Source organism: Nomascus leucogenys, chromosome 4 (genome assembly GCF_006542625.1).
Source record: "Nomascus leucogenys isolate Asia chromosome 4, Asia_NLE_v1, whole genome shotgun sequence".
In the NCBI taxonomy this organism is placed as follows: domain Eukaryota; kingdom Metazoa; phylum Chordata; class Mammalia; order Primates; family Hylobatidae; genus Nomascus; species Nomascus leucogenys.
The window spans coordinates 46,453,951-46,469,282 of NC_044384.1; the positions used below are offsets into that span (position 1 = coordinate 46,453,951).

Sequence of the window (15,332 nt, forward strand, 5' to 3'; positions counted from 1 at the left end):
ATTGCCTGAGGACATGTTATAACAATAAATATCCCTACTATGTGTGCAAAAGTAACTATTTAAAAAAAAATCCAGCATGGGATATGATTAAAAACAAATAAGATATCAATAAATGAGTTGTAAACTTAGCATGTAATATTTCAACATGAATTTATTTGATTACCAATGAAATAAAATATTTAAATATATAGATTATTTTGGCATATTATTTATTGAGAGTTTTTTCTTTTCTACATTTGTTCCTGATGTATTTATTTTCTGATATTCCTTCAGTTCCTTTTGTTGACTATAACTTCTTTATGATTCTGTGTGATGTAATAGCATTTTTATTTATTCAAATTGATCAATGATTTAGTATAAAAGAACTTACAGCCACTATGGGAGTTAGAGTCATATACATATAAGCAAAATCAATTTATACAAAATTTCACCACCTAGATAACATTCATTTCTGAAGGTGTTTATATTTCCTCACATCCAATGTATATTTCAACATGTACTTAAATATTATCTATTTAGTTAATAAAGAAATCTCTTTTATAACTAACCTAATTAGTTATATTTGATCAATTGGATATATTTTCTAATTTTTATCATGATTTCTTCTTTGACCCATGGGTTATTAAGAAATATGTATTTTTAAAATTTATATGTTGAGTTCTAATTAACTTTTATTAGTGCTTTCCAGTTGAATTGTATTTCCATGAGAAAAATTTATATTGTTTCAAACCATGAAAATTGTTTAGTCTTAATTAAGAATGCATGTTTTGGCATGTACTCTTGTGTAATTGAGAATAACATTCATTCTTTATTTGTTGAGTGTACTGTTGTTACTCTTTCATTAGATCAAGTTTACTAAGCATGAAGGTTAATCTTTATACCACAACATTAACATTATCCAGGTGTTCATTCAAAATTCAGAAAATCAGACTCAACACAGACCTATTAAATGAGAATCTGCACTTTTAAAAGACCCTGAGGTGATGTTTGAGAAGCATTGCTCCATTTATTAATTTTTTTTTTTTACTTTTTCTGTCAAGTAATGAGGAAGGTCTATAACTGCCCACTATGGTGATACATCTGTCTACATAATTATTTTTATCAGTTTTTGCTTCCTATATTTTGAGGCTATATTCTCAGGTGCATGCAAATTTGAAATTGTTAATATCCTCCTGGGATACCAATTAACCTCCTTTATCATTATGAATTAACCTTCTTTGACTCTTGGAACATTTTTGCTTAAACTCAATTAAGGCATGAATACAGTTGTGCTAGCTTTCTTTTGATGAATATTTTCAATTAATCTTAATGCTTTAAAGTTTTTATATTTTAGATACATCTGTTGTAAACACCATGTAGATGCATTTTTTTCAGTTTGAAAATATTTTCAAGGGTGGACCATTAAGTGCGTTCATGAATCACTAATATATTTGGATATAAACTACCACATAACTTACTCTATTTGCCACATTTGTTGTATTTTTTCTTTTTTATTGCCTTTTTTCATGTTGATTATTGGTATTTTATTATTTCTTGAATTTGATTACTATAATTTTGTTTCTATTCTTTTAGTAGGAAATCCTATTAATTACCACCACAGGCAAACTTAATGTTGTCAGACTCTAAAAACATCTGATACTGTTATCCTGCTGGACAATAAAACGAACTAAGAAACATTTTACTCTAGTTATTACATTTCTTCTGAATAAAATATTTGTTGCTGTTGCTGAATATTTCATTGTACAACAGATAAGTACATTATTATTGTTTTAAGTAGTCAAGATTATTTTTTAAATTTACCCACAAAATAACTATTTTTATTTTTTCCTTCATAAATGTTAGGCTTTTCATCTAAGATTACTTTCTTTGTAGATTCTGGATATTAGCCCTTTGTCAGATGAGTAGATTGCAAAAATTTTCTCCCATTCTGTAGGTTGCCTGTTCACTCTGATGGTAGTTTCTTTTGCTGTGCAGAAGCTCTTTAGTTTAATTACATCCCATTTGTCAATTTTGGCTTTTGTTGCCACTGCTTTTGGTGTTTTAGACATGAAGTCCTTGCCCATGCCTATGTCCTGAATGGTATTGCCTAGGTTTTCTTCTAGGGTTTTTATGGTTTTAGGTCTAACATTTAAGTCATTAATCCATCCTGAATTAATTTTTGTGTAAGGTGTAAGGAAGGGATCCAGTTTCAGCTTTCTACCTATGGCTAGCCAGTTTTCCCAGCACCATTTATTAAATAGGGAATCCTTTCCCCATTTCTTGTTTTTGTCAGGTTTGTCAAAGATCAGATGGTTGTAGATGTGTGGTGTTATTTCTGAGGGCTCTGTTCTATTCCATTGGTCTCTGTCTCTGTTTTGGTACCAGTACCATGCTGTTTTGGTTACTGTAGCCTTGTAATATAGTTTGAAGTCAGGTAGCATGATGCCTCTAGCTTTGTTCTTTTGGCTTAGGATTGACTTGGCAATGTGGGCTCTTTTTTGGTTCCATATGAACTTTAAAGTAGTTTTTTCCAATTCTGTGAAGAAAGTCATTGGTAGCTTGATGGGGATGGCATTGAATCTATAAATTACCTTGGCCAGTATGGCCATTTTCACAATATTGATTCTTCCTATCCATGAGCATGGAATGTTCTTCCATTTGTTTGTGTCCTCTTTTATTTCATTGAGCAGTGGTTTGTAGTTCTCCTTGAAGAGGTCCTTCACATCCCTTGTAAGTTGGATTCCTAGGTATTTTATTCTCTTTGAAGCAATTGCGAATGGGAGTTCACTCATGATTTGGCTCTCTGTCTGTCTGTCATTGGTGTATAAGAATATTTGTGATTTTTGCACATTGATTTTGTATCCTGAGACTTTGCTGAAGTTGCTTATCAGCTTAAGGAGATTTTGGGCTGAAACGATGGGGTTTTCTAAATATACTATCATGTCATCTGTAAACAGGGACAATTTGACTTCCTCTTTTCCTAATTGAATACCCTTTATTTCTCTTTACTGCCTGATTGCCCTGGCCAGCACTTCCAACACTATGTTGAATAGGAGTGGTGAGAGAGGGCATCCCTGTCTTGTGCCAATTTTCAAAGGGAATGCTTCCAGTTTTTGCCCATTCAGTATGATATTGGCTGTGGGTTTGTGATAAATAGCTCTTATTATTTTGAAATACATCCCATCGATACCTAATTTATTGAGAGTTTTTAGCATGAAGCATTGTTGAATTTTGTCAAAGGCCTTTTCTGCATCTATTGAGATAATCATGTGGTTTTTGTCATTGGTTCTGTTTATATGCTGGATTACATTTATTGATTTGCATATGTTGAACCAGCCTTGCTACAAAGAACTCAAACAAATTTACAAGAAGAAAACAACCCCATCAAAAAGTGGGCAAAGGATATGAACAGACGCTTCTCAAAAGAAGACATTTATGCAGCCAACAGATGCATGAAAAAATGCTCATCATCACTGGCCATCAGAGAAATGCAAATCAAAACCACAATGAGATACCATCTCACACCAGTTAGAATGGCAATCATTAAAAAGTCAGGAAACAACAGGTGCTGGAGAGGATGTGGAGAAATAGGAACACTTTTACACTGTTGGTGGGACTGTAAACTAGTTCAACCATTGTGGAAGACAGTGTGGTGATTCCTCAAGCATCTAGAACTAGAAATACCATTTGACCCAGCCATCCCATTACTGGGTATATACCCAAAGGATTATAAATCGTGCTGCTATAAAGACACATGCACACGTATGTTTATTGCAGCATTATTCACAATAGCAAAGACTTGGAACCAACCCAAATGTCCAACAACGATAGACTGGATTAAGAAAATGTGGCACATATACACCATGGAATACTATGCAGCCATAAAAAAGGATGAGTTCATATCCTTCGTAGGGACATGGATGAAGCTGGAAACCGTCATTCTCAGCAAACTATCACAAGGACAAAAAAACAACGCATGTTCTTACTCATAGGTGGGAATTGAACAATGAGAACACATGGACACAGGAAGGGGAACATCACACACTGGGGCCTGTCGTGGGTGGAGGGAGTGGGGAGGGATAGCATTAGGAGATATACCTAATGTAAATTATGAGTTAATGGGTGCAGCACACCAACATGGTGCATGTATACATATGTAACAAACCTGCACGTTGTGCACATGTACCCTAGAACTTAAAGTATAATAAAAAAAAATATATTAAAAAAAAAAGAGTACTTTCTGGCTGAAGTAGATCCTTTAGCATAACCTTTAGCAAAGTTTTCCTGATGATAAACTTTCAGAATTTTTGTTTGAAAGATATTTTCTTTTTTCATAGAATTGTTGATTCTTAGTTGACCTTCATATATTAATTATAACATTTCATAATCTATTAATTTTCATTTTTGCCATTAAGAAGGAAGCTGACCATTTGACTTTCAGTTTTATGCATCTAATCTATATATTTTTTTCTTTGGCTGTTTTGCCTGTTTTTAAGACCATCTCTTTGTTATGAATTTTAATTAATTTTATTTTTCAAGATATTCTAGCTGTTAATTTTTATTTATTCCAGTGGGATTTGTTAGTCTTCTTGTTTCTATGTATTGGATTTTTCATTAATCTTGAGCATTCTGAGTCGTAATCTTTTCGAACAACTTCCTTGGTCCCATTTTCTATGTCTGGTGCTCAAATTAAACATATATTAGATTTTCTTATTGTGTACTCCATGCTTCTTGATCGTTTTCTCACATTTTCTGTTTTCAAGCCTTCTGAAGAATTTCTTCTGGCTTATTATCTATTTAAATCATTTCCTTTTGTCCTGAGTTTAACATGAAGACCATATGACTGCACCTTGGTGACCACCAACTATGAGAAATGCAATTGACCAAAGGACTCTGTTGTTAGCAGCATCTGACATGGCTTCCAATGATCTCAGCTTCTCCTCCCTGATATTCATGTTACTGACAAAGCCACTCTTCCAGAAGATGAGATCTTTCCTTGTTTGAAGTCACAATACCAATACACAAAACCAAAAGTGAGCGTTAAGCAGTGCAGACCATGGAATTGAGAAATAGTAACATGGCTCACAACTCAACTTCTCCACTAGTGAAGGATGAGGGGGTTAAAATATAGGATTTATTTAATGAGGAGGTTGGACATTAAAAGCAAGGGGAGGGAATATTCTTATCTTTTCCAGAAATAGGTAGTCAACTTCCCAGAACCAGAGTGCTGCTTCATTTTTGTCCTCCTATGCCTTCTTCCAGTTGTTTCATGGGGATTGGCAATGGTCACGGTGCTGCTGGGACTATCATTTAGCATGGAAATGAAATTATAATAAGGCCTGAGGTCCTTTTGAAGTCCTTTGGTTGGCTATCTTGGTTTAAACCTGTCTCAGCTGGTCTGGTTACAAAGGAAACTTTTTTAATCACAGGTGTTCTGTTTCTTAAAGATAAGCAGAGTTAAGGCAGGGTAGAAATTCAGCTATGTCATGTAGGCATTACACTGGATAACAAATCCCCCCTTTTCTGTATATTCACTCCTCATTCTTGAAGGGTGCTGAGGAGTAAAAGTCTGTCTTCTACAACTTCCTCAATCTGAAGTTGGGTGTTAATATTGTTACGGGAAAGGGGTCCCAATCCAGACCCCAAGAGAGCGTTCTTGGATCTCGTGCAAGAAAGAATTCAGGGTGAGTCCACAGTGCAAGGCAAAAGCAAGTTTATTAAGAGAGGTAAAGTGGTGAAAGTGTGTCTGGAATTGGTGGGTTCTTGGTCTAGACACAGAGTGCTGATTGGTGCATTTACAAACCTTGAGCTAGATACAGAGTGCCAATGGGTGCATTCACAATACCTTAGCTAGACATAAAGATTCTCCAAGTCGCCACCAGATTAGCTAGATACAGAGTGCCGATTGGTGCATCCACAAACCCTGAGCTAGACACAGGGTGCTGATTGGTGTGTTTACAAGCCTTGAGCTAGATACAGGGTACTGATTGGTGTATTTACAATCCCTTAGCTAGACATAAAGGTTCTCTAAGTCCCCACTAGACTCAGGAGCCCAGCTGGCTTCACTCAGTGGATCTCCCACGGAGGCCGCAGGTGGAGCTGCCAGGAGTGCCCTGCGCCCGCGCTCCAGGCGCCGTCCAGCAGGGGGCGGCGCTCGTAAGGGAGGCTAGGGCCGTGCAGGAGCCCACGGCGTGCGGGGGAGGGGTGCGGGGGGCTCAGGCATGGCAGGCTGCAGGTTGGGAGCCCTGCCCCTCCGGGAGGCAGCTAAGGCCCGGTGAGAAATCCAGCGCAGCAGCTGCTGGCCCAGGTGCTAGGCCCCTTACTGCCTGGGGCTTGCAGGCGGCCGCTGGGAGTGTGGGGCCCTCTGAGCTCACGCCCAGGGAACTCGCGCTGTCCCGCAAGGGCCGCGCGCAGCCCCGGTTCCCGCCCGCGCCTCTCCCTCCACACCTCCCCGCAAGCTGAGGGAGCCGGCTCTGGCCTTGGCCAGCCCAGAAAGCGTCTCCCACAGTGCAGTGGCGGGCTGAAGGGCTCCTCAAGCTCGGCCAGAGTGGGCGCCAAGGCCGAGGAGGCCCTGAGAGCGAGCGCTGCCAGGCTGCCAGCACGCTGTCACCTCTCAAAAGGACCGATACTCCACAGACAGACTAGGACGTTTCCGAAAGTAAGAGGAGGAACGTGTCCACTCTAGGTACAATGCTTGTATATATGGGAGATGTGCTCTGCTACAAGGGTTTGTGATAAAGGATTAATTTTCTTAATTACTATAGTTTGCAAGAATCGGTATTATTATCTTTAACACAAAATTTGTTTGCCAGATATCGGGATATATGGACACTCCCAAATCTGGGTCTGTTTAGTAAACATTATTAGTTTGTTCCCTTAACATAAACGTCTAGAGGCTAGGAATGCCTAAATTTTTGAGAATGCAGCCTATCAAGGCCCAGCCTCATTTTCCTAGCCCCCAGTCAAAATGGAGTCACTCTGGTTCGAACACCTTTGACAATATGGGGCCTGTTAGAGGAGTGAATTTTTTCCCTAGCTAGTCTTAGGTAGGTCTGGTTATCTCCTGGGTATAAGCCTACCTTTTTATATGCCTGTATGGCCTCGATTTGCTTATACATAAAAGAGACCAGAGAGTTTAGGAGACAGAGCCTGAAGATCAAGATAAGTAGGATGGTAGCTAAAGGGCCCAGGAAGGGTAAAAACCGGGTGAAATCAGGGCTGGCCTGTTTTATCATTTTCATATTCCTTGAGTCTGTGCCCTTTAGGTTAAATTGGTGCAAACACTTGGCCTGGTTGTAGATGATTTTAATGTCTTTTCGTTGTTGTTAATCTTGAATTACTTACCCAAGCACAACAAAAAGAGCTGGTGACCACGCGTACCTCACCTTCTTTTGCCAAGAGATAATCAAAAGTCAGATGATTATCAAGCACAGTGTTAGTTAGTGAGTCTAGGGAGACTTTGAGGAGGGTAAGGGCATCACTGGTCTTATAGGCTATAATTTCTATATCTGTTCTGAGGTTGCAGAGGGTAAATTCATGGTAGGCCAACCTTCCCTAGGGGCTATGAGACCACCTGCTATCCCAGTACCAGCCAGAATAAGCCTAATTGCCTTTTATTCCTCAGGTGAGAGGGGGACAGGAAACCATTAAACATTTTGACTTCTCTGGGGATTCGGTGCCCTAGGGCTCATTCTCCAGGATGTCATGTATTTTAAGGTTTCCTGTCAATCATTTTGAGCAGGAATCTTAGATCTGAAAGCAATTCAGCTTGATTAGTGGGACTTTTTTCCTTAGGTTCTGAGGCTGCTTTTACTCAGGTGTGGTGAACCTAAGGCATCACTCCTGGTAACATTAAGGCAGAGTTATTTATGAGCATTACCAGATATGGGCTCGTATATTTAGGTCGTAAATGATCTTGTGGTCTCCCCGACCTGCAGGTTTTTAAGTAAGCACAGTATCCAGTTGGAAGGGATGGAGGGTCAGATCCCACAGTGAAGGTAATTTTCAGTTTCTATAGGCCTGAAGGGCTTTTATTACTTTTTAAAATTTGGGTGGCGTCTCTTATTTTTTTCAATATTTCTGAGGACCTCCTGGTTATCTGACCAGACTTGGACCAGTCTTAGCTCACGAGGCCTCAGTTTTATTTTTCTTTGTGAACTATTCTCATTTTTAACAAGGACATGGGATGATACAAAATCCATGAGAGATTAGTTTTCTGGCATAATTTGGCTAAAGTCCTTTTGAGGGTCTGTCTGGTTGGTGTGCTTTACTTTACCCGAAGACTGTGGGCTCCAGGCGGCATGTAGGCACCATTTAATTTTTAGATCCCGAGAAATAGCCTTAGTAATGAAGGATATGAATGCTAGTCTGTTACCACTTTGGATTGACCATGGCAGCCTGAATCTAGGCACAATTTCTTTTAATAGCACCTTCGCCACTTCATGTGCGATTTCAGTTTTGGTGGCAAAGGCTTTAGGCATTAATGGTGTCCTGAGGCTCTGAGCTTAACTCTGAAATCAGTTTGGCAATCTTCCCCTGGGCATCTGCCTTGGTATTGGACCAGCTGAGTGGCCTATTTTTGGCCCTCCCATGTGGGGTGGGTATTAAGCTTATTAACATAGCAAGTGGGGCAAGTCTCAACCACCTCTTTGATTAGCTCCCTGAAGTTGTAGCTCCATGAAGATCCCAGTCATACTTTTGCAAAGCCAGTTATAAAGGACTTCCTGACCAGAGTGTTAGAATGGGCTTTTTAAAAAAAATGGCCTGCAATGTAACTGCTTTTGGGAAAAGAAGTTTATGAGGGTTTATTAGCCATCCTGGATGGTCAGGACTTTTGATATAACTACATTTGGAGGCTTTTATTCCATTTTTTGAGAGAAAACTGGGATAAAAGGAGTAGGACCCTGGAAGGAAGGCAAAAGTGGCATTTGGAAATGACCCTTTGTCTGTTTTGACATAAGGTCAGCTTTATTATTTCTTTTAATTATCTCAGCCCCTCCCTTTTGGTGGCCATGGCAGTGAACTGCTGCCACCTGGGCTGGTTTTCTTACAGCCTCTAATAACCTTTAAATAACAACACAATTTTTTACCTGTTTATTAACAAAGGTTAACATGCCCCTTTCTTCCAAATAGCCCTATGTGCATGTAAGATGGAATAGGTGTACCTGGAACTATTGTATTCATTGAGGACCTTCCCTTCCTCCAACTCTAATGCATGGGCTGGAGCAACAAGCTCTGCCTTTGGTGAAGAGCATCCCAGTGGAAGAGCACCAGCTTTTACACCTGTGAAAGAGACTATAGGATAACCTGCCCTCCTCTGTTCCTCTTGCGTATAGCTACTCCTATTGGTGAACCATTAGGCTTCCACATTTTTAATAGGTTTACTTTTAAGGCCTGGCCCACTGGAGTACACTCCCTTTGTCACCCCTAAGCGGTTGTGAGATAAGTGACCATCTTCAGATGGAAGGAGGGTGGTCAGATTCAAGCTGTTAAACATCTTCAACATTATGTGGTAATTATCAATAAGCATTATCGGTAACTGGAGAGCCCTGTGTAGCGACAGCCATTCCACCCAGATTTCTTTTATGATAGTCTGAGTATGATGGGAAGCCCAAATGGTTAGCAGGTGCACAAAGGTTAACTTTCTGTTTCTTTTAAAAGGAGTTTCATAGCTGCAACAGATCAAAGGCAAGGTGGCTAGCCTTTAGCAACTGAGTCCAGCTGCTTGGAAAAGTAGACCACTACCTGGCTCAGTGGGCCCAACCTTTGAGTTAGTACTCCTAGGGCAATTCCTCGTCTCTCATGAACATAAAGATAGAAAAGTTTGCTTATGTTGGGTAGGGATACTGCTGGGGCCTCATGAGCTGGGTTTTAGGGTTTTGGAATGCTTGGTCACATGCTGCCATCCATTCAAAAGTGTCAGATCCCCCAGGTCCCTTGTTAAGGTTTCTCCAAATATCGTGCAGGAGGTTTTTTAACCCCTGAGTTAACACAGTTCATCTCCTGCTTGTCTGGGGATCCTGATATTTGAAAGCAAAGAGGGACTGAGAGTCTATACCCAGTGGAAGGCAGAAAAAAGCATCTAAAAGGCATCTTTTAGATCCAGGACTGAGTACTACATCCAATTCAGGGACAGAGTAACATGGTAGAATATAAGAATTAGTTACCACTGGGTGCATGTTTTCTGTTACCTCATTAATTTCCTTAAAATCTTGTACAAATTGATATTTTCCATTTAGTTTCTTAACAGAGATGATAGGGATATTGCATGGGACTTGGCGGGCCCTCAAGAATCCCTGTTTTCTAAGCCCATTAATTACTAGGACTATCCCTTTTAGTGCATCTTGGTTGAGCTAGTTTATATTTTAGAGGCTCAATAAAGGTGCTATCTTTTGTCTTCCTTCACACTCCTATAATCCTGCAATTTTGGTGGGTAAGTCTACCACAGGGGGTGTTCAAAACCTTGTAGGTGGTTCCTGTGTCAACCAAGAAATCAACAGTCTTGCACCCTACGTCCAGTAAAAGCTGTAGCTCCTTGCAGGATACCTGTAGGGCCAACTGAGGAGTCCCTAGGCCCTGTCAATCTTTTTTCCTACTTGGACCATCTTTCTGTGTGAAGCACCTTGGTGGCACAAGCCCTCTGTCCCTTCCCTTCAGATGTGGGGGAGACAGGCCTTTTCCCAGTGACCCTCTCTGAAGAAGAGGCACATTGAAGAAGGCACATTGGTGTGGTCCTAGTCTCCTAGGTCTTCAGGATCCTTTCTCCTGGTTAGGGGACTGAGGGACACTCACTGGAGCTGAGGTTCTCTATTGATAGGTATCCTGTGAGTTATCTAGTTGGCACTGGAGAGCAATAGCCCATTGGTAGGATTGCCATGTGGCCTCTCTGTCTTTATTATGTTCCTCCTCCCTACCCCAGTTGTCAAATACCTTATTGGCCAGGTCTACTAGTCTTGAGATGAGAGTGTCTAGCTCTAAATTTACTTTTAAGAGTTTATGTCTAATATCTGATGTGCTCTTAGACATAAAATAGGATTGTTTGTCTTGTACTTATGGGCTCAGTCCCACTTCCTCCCAAGTCCATTAGAGAACAGATTTGTTGTTGTTGTTGTTTGTTTTTTGTTTTGTTTTGTTTTCCTGCTCCAGTGAGGAGAATGTACCAAAGGGACTGAACATCTTCCCAGTTAGGATGATGAATCTTATGATACTTGAAATGAGGGTTTGAATCCCCTAAGGATCTTTCCTTAGTCCTTTAGAATGAGACTTTCAGTTATAAAGATCTAAAGTTGTGAAGAGAACATACATATAGAGTACCCACCTCTTTTTTTCCATTGGAGACATGCCAGGACATCATAGAGGAAGACTGGCAAGATGCCCCACTCTGGGTTACTGTCTGGGTTGACTCCCTGAGAGGAGTCCAAGGGTGATTAGTAGGCAGGGAAAGTGTTGCCTGCAGAGGCCATTGGGAATAAGGGAACTGTATGTCAAAGATTCTTAACAGAGTTAAAAATAAAACTGTCTTGTAATTTCATTGACAATAAAATAATACCTTAAGAAAATATTGTTTTAACATAGGGGGCCAATCTTAAACTATTATAATTATTTTTTTCAGAGGGGGTCTCACTCTGTCACACAGGCTGGAATTCAGTGGTGCAATCTCAGCTCACTGCAACTTCCACCTCCTGGGCTCAAGCAATTCTCCCACCCTAGCCCCTTGAATAGCTGGGACTAGAGGCACATGCCACTACGCCTGGCGAATTTTTGTTTCTTGTAGAGATGGGATTTCAGTTTGCTTCCCAGGTTGATCTCAAACTTCTGGGCTCAAGCAATCTACCCTTGGCCTCCCAAAGTGCTGGGATTACAGGTGTGATATACAGTGGCCAGCCAATAATTTCTTTTTAATTATAGCCAACTTAATTCCATGTACAATTTATCTTTTAAATATTCTTTCACAAACTTTATCATGACAAACACAGGCCATCTACATGTGTGGACCTTTTGATTTGTCCTATACTATCTCTTTTAGAATAACCAATCATTGTCCAGGCATGGTGTACACCTGTAATCCCAGCACTTTGGGAGGCCGAGGTAGGTGGATCATGAGGTCAGGAGATTGAGACCACCCTGGCCAACATGGTGAAACCCCGTCTCTACTAAAATACAAAAATTAGCTGGGCATGGTGGTGTGCACCTGTAGTCCCAGCCACTCAGAAGGCTGAAGCAGGGGAATTGCTTGAACCCAGGAGCTGGAGTGAGCCAAGATGGTGCCACTGCACTCCAGCCTAGTGACAGAGTGAGACTCCATCTCAACAAAACAAACAAACAAACAAAAAATAATCATTTTGTTTTGGGACAAATATTTACCATATAAGATCCTTTTGCATACAAAATTATTTTTATAACATTTCTTATACAAAAATACATCTTTATGTCTATAATACTTTTACATCTTTCCTACTTAGTTTTTAAAATGTTTTACAAATGAGTTTTAATCTCCAAATTACATAGTTATTATTTTTTCTCAATAAGAACACAACTTACAGAACTATAGATTCATTAGAATTCTTATTCTCAATAACCTTAAATTTTAGTGAAAGCCTAGGTAAAAAGAAATCATGAACTGTTTTTCAGATGTCAGCATTTTATAGATGAAACCACTTCATAATTTTTAGAAACATGTTTTTTCATGTTATAACCCCTTTTTAATTGGAAATAACCGAGACATTTAATAAGCATTTATTATTCAATTTAAAATAATTTTAAGATTTTGAATTACACAAAGTTTTCTACAAGCTTGTATCCTATTTATGTGTACTTAATTCTTTCAATTTTTAATAGTTTATCTAGAGTACTTCTGAAAACTTGGATATTAGACAAAGCTAGTCATTATTTCCAGTCATTATTTTTTATTGGCCATTTTTTTGGCCTGTGAATATCAGGTATTCACCTAAGTAAGAACCTTAAACACATGGGTTAAATACATGGGTATTTTTACCACTGATTCACAAGTTTTAGCGGTTTTTGTGGAATGAGCTAATATTAAATTTGTTTTTTGTCAAAAAACACAAAGCTTATTTTTGGCTATGTTTATAGCCTTATGTCATTTATGCCAAACCTTGACATCTTAAAATATCAAGCAGATATAAATATAAAATAATTATTAAACCAAGATAAAAATGTATGCCAACAATTTTGAAGACTTTTTAAAATTTTTGTTTTATCAATAATTTAAAAACCATTTTTATTTATCAAAGCTTACTGTATTAGTCCATTCTCATGCTAGTATAAAGAACTGCCTGACACTGGGTAATTTATAAAGAAAAGAGGTTTAATTGACTCACAGTTCTGCAAGGCTGGTGAGGCCTCAGGAAACTTACAATTATGGTGGAAAGGGAAGCAAACACATCCTTCATCACGTGGTGGCAGGAAGAAGTATGGGAGCTGAATGAAGGGGGAAGCCTCTTATAAAACCATTAGATCTTGTGAGAGCTTACTCGCTATCATGAGAATAGCATGGGGGAACTGCCCCATCATTCAATTACCTCCCACTGGGTCCCTCTCACAGCACATGGGGATTGTGAGAACTACAATTCAAGATGATATTTGGGTAGGGACACCACCAAAACATATCATTCCACCCCTGGCCCCTGCCAAATCTCGTGTGCTCACATTTCAAAACACAATCATGCCCTTCCAACAGTTCCCCAAATTCTTAACTCATTCCAGCACTAACTCAAAAGTCTAAGTGCAGTCTCATCTGAGACAAGGCAAGTCCCTTCTGCCTATGAACCTGTAAAATCAAAGGCAAGTTAGTTACTCCCTAGACACAATGGGGGTACAAGCATTGGGTAAATAAACTCATTCCAAATGGGAGTAATTGGCCAAAAAAAGGGGGCTACAGGCCCCATGCAATTCTGAAATCCAATAGGGCAGTCATTGAACATTAAAGTCCCAAAATAGATCTCCTTTGACTCCATGTCTCACGTGCAGGGCACGCTGTTGCAAGAGGTGGGCTCCCATGGCCTTGGGAAGCTCCACCCCTGTGGCTTTGCTGGTTATAGTCTCCATCCAGGCTGCTTTCATGGGCTGGTGTTGAGTGTCTGTGGCTTTTTCAGGCACACAGTGCAAGCTGTTGATAGATCTATTCTAGGGTCTGGAGGACAGTGGCTGTCCTCTCACAGCTGCATCAGGCAGTGCCCCAGTGACAACCCTGTGGGAGCTCTGACCCCACATTCCCCTTCTGTACTGCCCTAGCTGAGGTTCTCCATGAGGGCTCTGCCCCTGCGACAAACTTCTTCCTGGACATCCAGGTGTTTCCCTACATCCTCTGAAATCTAGACAAAGGTTCCCAAACCTCAGTTCTTCACTTCCACGCACCCACAGGCCCAACACCATGTGTAAGCCACCCAGGCTTGGGGCTTGCAACCTCTGAAGCAACATTCTGAGCTTTACATTGGCTCCTTTTAGCCATGGCTAGAGCTGAAGCAGCTGGCATGCAGGGCACCACATCCCAAGGCTGCATAGAGCAGGGGGAAAGACTGCCTACAAGACCATTTTTCCATCCTAGGCCTCCAGACCTGTAATGAGATGGGCTGCTGTGAAGGTCTCTGACATGCCCTAGAGACATTTTCCCAAATGTCTTGGTGATTAACATTTGGCTCCTTGTTACTTATGCAAATGTATGCAGCCAGCTTGAATTTCTCCCCAGAAAATAGGGTTTTGTGTTCTATCACATCATCAGGCTGCACATTTTCTAAACTTTTATGCTTTGCTTCTTCTTGAATGCTTTGCCACTTAGACATTTCTTCTGCCAGATACCTTAAATCATCTCTTTCAAGTTCAAAGTTCCACAGATCTCTAGGGCAGGGCCAAAATACCATCAGTCTCTTTGCATAGCAAGAGTAACTTTTGCTCCAATTCCCAAAATGTTCCTAATTTCCATCTGAGACCACCTCAGCCTGGATTTCATTGTCCATATCACTATCGGCATTTTGGTCCAACCCATTCAACAAGCCTCTAGGAAGTTCCAAACTTTCCCATATTTTCCTGTCTTCTTCTGAGTCCTCCAAACTATTCCAATCTCTACCTGTTAGCCAGTTCCAAAGTCATTTCCACATTTTCAGGTATGCTTATAGCAGCACCCCACTCTACTGGTACCAATTTACTGTATTAGTCCATTTTTGTGCTGCTATAAAGAACTGCCTGAGACTGGGTAATTTATAAAGGAAAGAGATTTAATTGACTCACAGTCCGCAGGGCTGGGGAGGCCTCAGGAAACTTACAATCATGGTGGAAGGGGAAGCAAACATGTCTTTCTTCACTTGGTGACAGGAAGGAGAAGTATAAGAGCTGAG

The 15,332-nt window shown here is 40.1% G+C and overlaps 1 protein-coding gene across 2 annotated transcripts in view; it reads left to right on the forward strand.

Moving 5' to 3' along the window:
- CCDC178 (coiled-coil domain containing 178) overlaps positions 1-15,332 on the forward strand; it is a 506,700-nt gene that overhangs the window by 117,944 nt on the left and 373,424 nt on the right. The window lies entirely within an intron of this gene.